The following is a 7,855-nucleotide window of genomic DNA, read 5'->3' on the forward strand; positions in this document are numbered from 1 at the left end:
TCCACTTCCACATATCTGTCCTCAATGATTGCTTCATCCACTCCTTCCTTCCTTTTCCTCTTTTCTGAATTATTTGAAAACAACTCCCAAAACATGTCAGTTCACCCGACATTCTTTGGGCATCTTTAAAAATATGTAAATTTTCTTACATAACCATGATGTCACATTTAACAGAAACTTTTTAAAAAAAGATTTATTTATGAGAGAGAGAGTGCACAAGGGGAGGGGTAGAGAAAGAGTTCCACGCCAGACATGGGCTTGATCCCAAGACCCAGAGATCAAGACCTGAGCAGAAACCAAGAGGCCAGGGCTCAGCTGACAAAGCCACCCAGGTGTCCCTAATAGAGACATTAAAAAAAACAAACAAACAAAAAAAAGAAATCTTGCCATTTGCCATGACGTGGATGGAACTAGGGGGTTTTATGCTAAGCGAAATAAGTCAGAAAGACAATTACATAATCTCACTGATGTGCGGAATTTAACAAAAGAGGAAGAGAGGAAAAAATAAAACAAGACGAAACCAGAGAGGGAGACAAACCATAGACTCTTAATCATAGGAAACAAACTGAGGGTTGCTGAAGGGGCGATGGGGTCACTGGGGGATGGGTATTAAGGAGGGCACGTGATGTGATGAGCACTGGGTGTTGTATACGACTGATGAATCACAGACCCGTACCTCTGAAACCAATAATACATCCTATGTTAATTAACTGAATTAAAATAAAAAAAACACACATTTAAACAATAATTCCTTGACTACAGAGCGCGTGGGTGGCTCAGTTGGTTAAGCGTCTGCCTTCCTTCGCTCAGGTCATGATCCGGGGTGCTGGGAGCGAGCCCATGTGGGGCTCCCTGCTCAGGGGGGAGTCTGTTCTTCTGCCTCTGCCCCGGCTCGTGCTCTCTCTCTCTCTCGCTCACTCTCTCTCAAATAAATAAAATCTTCAAAAAAATAATTCCTTGATTTCATCTAAAACCTAGTTCATACTCAAATTTCCCCTTGTCTCAAAAATGGCATTTTACAAATAGTTTCTTCAAATCAGGATCCAAACACGGCCCCAGACACGATGTCGTTTGGGTTCCAGAAACAAGGACGGGAGCATAGTACTCAGCAGTTCGCCTTCTCCCCTCAGCACTGTGCCAGAGAAGCTTCCGGGTGAGCATGGAAAGAACTAGGCCACGGGCCAGTAGCACCTCGGGGGCCTTCTCTTGTGTTGATGCACCATGTTTAAAACCATTTCTGACTTCCTGGATATTTGTTTCTCGTTGTCTTGTTTTTGTCCATCCCAAGTGGTCCTGTCATTGTCACTTGTTCTCATGAACTAGTAACGAAAAAAGGCCAATGTAATTATTTGCAGCTACGAGCAGCACAGGGTGAGAACAGCCCCCTGGCAACGGGGATCTGAGGGTGACGGGGGTGGCTCTCGACCTCACTGCCCCATCACGTCCTTCCCAAAGCCCCCCGGGGCTGGCAGAAGGGCCCCTGGCTGGACTGTAAGAGGAACAGCGGGGGCAGGAGCAGGCCGGAGCTCCAGCACCTACAGGGGCCTGGCTGTGTTTACAAGGAAGGAAACACAAACCTTTCAAGCTCCCCGAGTCCCAGAGGACCTGCTGCTTCCAGCTTCCCTTTCCTCCTGCAAACAGGATGTTCAGCTATTGTCCGCTCTTGGCTCAGCTTTGGGTTTGATCGCCCGTCCATTCCTTCACGGGGAGCCTCGGGCCCCGCCGCAGGTGCCCTGAACAGAAGGAAGGGCTGGGTTCTTTATTTTTTCTTTATTTTTTTGGATCTCCCCCACTGGGAGGAGGAAGTCTGGCAGGTTTAGCATTCCCACCTCTGCTTCGGAGCCCTGCCCCCCAGTGCTGCGCGGCTGGCACGGTTGGGGTTTACTTTGCCCTCCTGCGCCCCAATCGCGGCTCTGCTGAGGCAGGGGGGACCAGGCCAAGCGAAGGCCAGCTTGCTGAAAGCTTGGGGTTTTGCCTTCCCCACCTCGGACTCCAAGGACACTGAGCTTTGTCTCTAAATCCATTCTCGGGTCTTTCTCTGGCTTTCTATAGGGTTCTTTTTATAATGACAGAGTTTCTCAGCACTTGATAAAAGAGGGCACCTGGGTGGCTCAGTCGTTAAGGCTCTGCCTTCAGCTCACGGCATGATCCCAGGGTCCTAGGTTTGAGCCCCGCATCGGAGGCCTGCTTGTGTTCCCTCTCTTGCTCTGTCAAATAAATGAATAAAAATAAATAAAAAAAAAAAGAACTTGATAGAAAAAAACATAAGTGTTTCATTTATCTTGTAGGGGCTCTCTTAATATGTGCGAGAGACCCAGAGGAATGCGGAGCGTAGGGCTCCCACGGGCCCGGCACCCCTAAGTTTAATAAAGTTATTGCACTGTCCTATCTGGGAGCCAGTGGCCACATGCGGCCATTGACATTAAAATTATTTAAAATTGGGGCGCCTGGGTGGCTCAGTCATTAAGCATCTGCCTTCAGCTCAGGTCATGATCTCAGGGTCCTGGGATTGAGTCCCGCATCGGGCTCCCTGCTCGGCAGGAAGCCTGCTTCTCCCTCTCCCACTCCCCCTGCTTGTGTTCCCTCTCTCGCTGTGTCTCTCTGAAATATAAATAAAATCTTAAAAAAAAATTATTTAAAATTAAACAGAATTTCCAGTTCAGATCCTCATTCACACTAACCACCTTCCAAGTGCTCAGTAGCTCCATGTGGTCTTGGAGAGTATGGAGACAGTGCAGAGACAGAGCATTTCCTCCATCACAGAAGGTTCTGTGGGACGGCGCTGGTGTAGACCAGGCCGGAGCTGCAGCCTTTGGGTTAGTTGCACCCACACGCTCACAAGACTGGTGAAGACCATTCCAGCTGGAGGGAACAGCCTAAAGGTTCAGGCTGGGAGAGAGAGAGAGAGAGAGAGAGAGAGAGAGAGAGAGAGAGAGAAAGAGGAGAGGGAGGGAGGGAGGGAGGGAGGGAGAGGGCCAAATGTGATTGCAGCAGTCAATTTGGCCAGGACCCAGGCCCTGAGAGCCTTGCAGTCCAGGCTAAGAGATGGATGTTTTCCTGAAGGCAAACAGGCTTTTACGCAGAGGAGCAGCCCACAGGAATTTGCAGGTGTGCAAGCTCACCCTGCCGGTGGGAATCTGAAATCAAACCACAGGTGCAGTTCATCCCGAGGCCATCGAGGAGCTCGGTCCCAGACCAGCTGGATTTTCCGCAGCGGCGGGAATGGAGATGGTCAGCAGGGTGTGAGGAGGGAGGGAGAACGGGAAAGGGCTTTGGCAGATTACAGCACCAGTGACCGGCACCGCTAAGGAATGGGAGGCCGGGTCACCAGCAGGTGATGCTGAGGGCGCTGGGGCAGAGGCCAGAGGGAGTGATGTCATAGTGCATTCCGCAAGTCCTGGGAAGATGCAAGCGCTCGAAACTTCCCCAGTCCCTAGTTGACCGGGCTTCTCCCTACCTGTACCTTGCCAGCATCCTCCTTGAAAAGCCAGCCTACGATTTCTCCATGTTCTGCCTCCTCCAGTATCTCTCAAATCAAAGACCTGACTCTGTCTCCACTGCCGCTTGTCTCCTGCAGACCGTCCTAATTCCGGGCCCGCAAGGGCAACTACCTCCCGTCTTCGTGTGGGCCCAGCTCCCTTCCAACCCGTGCTCCACAAAGGGCTGGTCTTTCGAAAACAGAAACGCGGTGCAGGTACTTCCTCAGGAAAGTGGTGCCTCTCCTAGTGCTGGCAGGATACGGTCCCAGCCCCTAAGCCGCCCGGTCCACCAGGCCTTTAGCAAGGCCAATCCCACCTGCCTCCCACATCCTCATCACGCACCGCCTGGCTCCGTGGAGCTCCGTTCAGACCACGTGGGGGGCCCAGGCTCTCCGTGGCCTCCACAACCTCCCAGACTGGCGAGTCTTCCCCTGGCTGAGTCCTCTTCTTCCAGGAAGCTTTCTAGAAACTTCTAAAGCCGCATAAGGGTGCGCGCCTCTCCATTTTGTTCTCCCACAAAGGCTGTGTGGTTCCCCTCCAGAATCCTGCATTTTAATTGCCTGTTTGTTCCCTCTGCAGAATTCGGAGGACCTTACCTTAATTAACTCCTAGCAACCTTTTAAGGTGGATACTATTATCATCCCCGTTTTATTTTTTTAAGATTTTATTTAATTGACAGAGAGAGACACGGCGAGAGGGGGAACACAAGCAGGGGGAGTGGGAGAGGGAGAATCAGGCTTCTCTGCTGAGCAGGGAGCCCAACGTGGGGCCCGATCCCAGGACCAGACGGTGGGATCATGACCTGTGCCACCTAGGCGCCCCCATCCCTGTTTTATAGCAAGGCAACTGCCCCACGAAGAGGTTAACTTGCCCAAGGACACCAAGCTAGCAACTGGCACTATGGCGACCCCATCCAGGGAGGTCCGGGGCCCACACTGTAACCGACCTGCAGAGGGGTCCTTATAGGTCCGTCCTCGTAGCCCCAGCGCAGAGCCCGGCCACCGCAGCTGATGAGAAGTAACTGGTTCATCTCCAGGAGGGTCCAGTTTACTCATCCAGTAAATATTAGGTTCCTACTTCTCGGGGTGCCTGTAAGAGTGAACTTGAGATGATCAGATGAAGATGTTAATACGTTCGTCAGTTTGCAAGCACTTTCCGAGCACTTCCTGCCTGACCCCAGGCCTGGAGGTAGGGAATGAGGACGGAGCCTCCGCCCTCCAGGGGTTCAGGGACTTGCAGAGGAGGGGGGTCAAGGGCGCATGTTAAAAAAAAAAAGGATCTATCTTCTCTTCTCCATTCCTCTCTGCTCCTGAAGCCTTCATGGATTAGGGGCCTTCTAAATGGGATTCTCAGCCGAATCCACCTTCTCCCGCGATGCGCCACCGTGGAAGCGGAAGTGGTTCTAAGGGTCTGAAGCCGCGAGCCGACAGCTGGACTAGAACTTCTGGTCGGGCGGCGGCGGCCGCAGCCGGAGACGGTGCTGCCCTCTGCTGGCCGGAGAGGGGACGCGCCCAGGCCGCCCTGTCGGTGGGAGGCGGGATCGCAGCCGGAGCGGGCGCAGACCCGGGACGCTGCCCCAGTGTGTTGATTTTGGACGTGAGGGAAGTGACGGGAAGATCACATAACTGGTTTGTGGCATGGTCGCGGCCGGAAACCAAGTGCAGGGTTCCTGTAAAGCCCGATGCAATCTCCTCTGGACTCGGGCACGTGCAAGGGCGGATCTTCCCAATGCAGCCTGGGAGTTACAGGGCTGCACTTCCAGTAACCCCCTGCCTTCTCCCTGTCCCCCTAGCCCAGCCTTCGCTTTGGCTTGCTCGGAAGCCAGTCCGATAAGCCGATAAGGGGAAAGACGCTTTTGAAGTTTGGGGCAAGGAAGGATTGTGGGCACCCTCACATCCCAGCTCCTCACTGGAGGCCTTCCTCTCTCCTGGGTTCTAGTCATTTAATGGCAGGCCCTGCCCCAGGCAGGGGGTATGGGGGGGAGGCAGGGAGGACGGCAGCCCTCACCTCCAGGACAGAGCACCCTCTGTAGGATGGGCTGCCAGACACTTGGCCTGCATCTCCTGTAAGCTCCAGTCAAACGCAGGCCAAGCTGTGCTCCCGCCCAGGCTGTCCTACATACCCGCCCATCTTCATGCCACTTGCCCTCCAGCCACTCCAGGAAGGGACAATGTAACCAAAATGACTTGTTTCTGAGGCAGTTCAGCTAAGTCTCCTGAGATGTCTGGCTCTTATGGGTGCGACTCTCCACGGCTCTATTCTAACCACGGCGCAGGGGGCCAGGCGAGCTGTACTGGCGCACCTGCTTCCTCTGATGGACTTACGAGCTTGCCAAGGTCAAGGGTTGGTGTTTTATGTCTTCGTAGCATAAGCTCCGCTCCTTCGTCAGTTCCTGGTACGAGGTGATGAGTCAAGACGCGTTGGTTGGATGAGTAAATAAGTAAATGATGACAATGGATGATGACGAAATAATGAGGGCGGTTAGAAGCGAGTAATTTTTTTTTTTAAGATTTTTTATTTATTTATGTGACAGAGAGACAGCCAGCGAGAGAGGGAACACAGCAGGCGAGTGAGAGAGGAAGAAGCAGGCTCCCAGCAGAGGAGCCCGATGTGGGACTCGATCCCGGAACGCCGGGATCACGCCCTGAGCCGAAGGCAGACGCTTTAAGGACTGCACCACCCAGGCGCCCCAGAAGCGAGTAATTTTGGTGCAGCACCATGAGACAAGGACCCAACCTCCCGGAAAACAACTTTGAAGGGGATGATACTTACATGCAGGTTATTGTTTGACGTGTTTATTTAAAAATCAGTCATCTGTCTACTACTAAGTTTTTTACTTGTGTGGCGTGTTGTCACATTTCCAGCACCTTTTCACCTCTGTCATCTGCGGTCCTCACACCTGTGCTCCAGGACAGGGAGGTTAGGTGACGAACCACGGGAATAAAGTACGTGTGCGGCAGAGCTCGTGCTGGAACTTAACGCTGTAATTTCCTGGGCTGCTGTTCTCCCCACTGCCCAGGCCACCAGGCCTCTGCGGGGCACAGTTATGTTACCAGGATGAAAAATACACATCTTCGCTTTGTGCAGGACAGTGAAATCCTGGCCTACTAGAGAAACAGCCGTCTGGTGGCACTGCCACCACCATCTCTAGGAGAAATGCGGGTGTGCGTTAAAGCAGGACATCTCGAGGCCCATCAGGAGAACCTCCTCCCGGGATCAGAAGAGGACTGGAATCGACAAATGGAAGTCCTGGTACACCTGCTGGAGATGGCCACCTGCGTCCATGGAATGAGCTAGCACCAGCGAGCTGTGGCCATGAAGAGATGGGCTGAGTCTACATGGATTCCACACCCTCAGAGGCACAAAATGCCACTAAGAACTGTTCTGTGTGGGGCGCCTGGGGGGCTCCGTCGGTTAAGCATCTGCCTTCAGCTCAGGTCATGATCCCATGATCCCAGGGTCCTGGGATTGAGCCCCTATCTGCTTCTCCCTCTGCCTGCTGCTCCCCCTGCTTGTGCTCTCTCTCTCTCTCTGTCAAATAAATAAAATCTTAAAAAACAAAAACAAAAAACCCCAACTGTTCTGTCTGCCAACAAAGAGAGACAGCGTCGGCGGGTGGCTCTGGGGCATGTTCTCGAGCGTCTGGGAAGCGAAGTCGAGTGCTGTTACTCTCTTAAACCAAACAAGCAAACGAACTCTACACATGTACATATACCTCTGAATTACTAGTATTTCAACTTTAAAAAATCTATTTCCACGGATACTTGGTGCATGTGGAAGCCGCAGTCAGCCGCCACAACACGGTGTCTGCAAATCGTGCCCTACGGACCGTGAAAAGAACTTGCCATTTGCAATACTGCGCACACTACAGACAAAAGACAGAACAACTGGACATGGGGCGCCTGGGTGGCACAGCGGTTAAGCGTCTGCCTTCGGCTCAGGGCGTGATCCCGGTGTTGTGGGATCGAGCCCCACATCAGGCTCCTCCGCTATGAGCCTGCTTCTTCCTCTCCCACTCCCCCTGCTTGTGTTCCCTCTCTCGCTGGCTGTCTCTATCTCTGTCAAATAAATAAATAAAATCTTAAAAAAAAAAAAAACAACTGGACATGTACAAATAAACATTTTTGGTTTAATAGATTCACTAGAAATGTTTTTGTCACAACATGGACCATTTTGATATGGACATTCTTCCACAGGACACACATTTTTGCATGGACCGAAATGAACAGGTCAAGCTGAAAGTGAGAGGCGAAGGCGGTTTGTGTGAGACGGGGAGACAGTAAACACGAGCCCACCGACCCTTTCTGACCCTCCAGAAAGAGAGGGAAGAAACCAGCGTGTCTGGTTCTGTGTCTGGAACGAAAGAGAATATGCGG

The 7,855-nt window shown here is 52.4% G+C and overlaps 1 long non-coding RNA gene across 7 annotated transcripts; it reads right to left on the reverse strand.

Moving 5' to 3' along the window:
• Positions 1-665: 665 nt before the first annotated feature.
• Positions 666-4,893, reverse strand: LOC103667508. Of its 7 annotated transcripts, none has more exons than XR_005836354.1 (5): positions 4,426-4,893; positions 3,822-4,024; positions 2,685-2,889; positions 1,578-1,733; positions 666-1,319 (listed from the first exon to the last, which is right to left on the reverse strand). It is a non-coding gene; the product is annotated as an uncharacterized LOC103667508 (long non-coding RNA). The 7 variants fall into 7 exon arrangements; XR_569772.2 differs by having other exon boundaries at positions 3,464-4,024; XR_569774.2 differs by having other exon boundaries at positions 2,682-2,889; positions 3,464-4,024.
• Between the last annotated feature and the right edge of the window lie 2,962 nt (positions 4,894-7,855).

Source organism: Ursus maritimus, unplaced genomic scaffold, assembly GCF_017311325.1.
Source record: "Ursus maritimus isolate PB19 unplaced genomic scaffold, ASM1731132v1 scaffold_2, whole genome shotgun sequence".
Taxonomy (NCBI): Eukaryota; Metazoa; Chordata; class Mammalia; order Carnivora; family Ursidae; genus Ursus; species Ursus maritimus.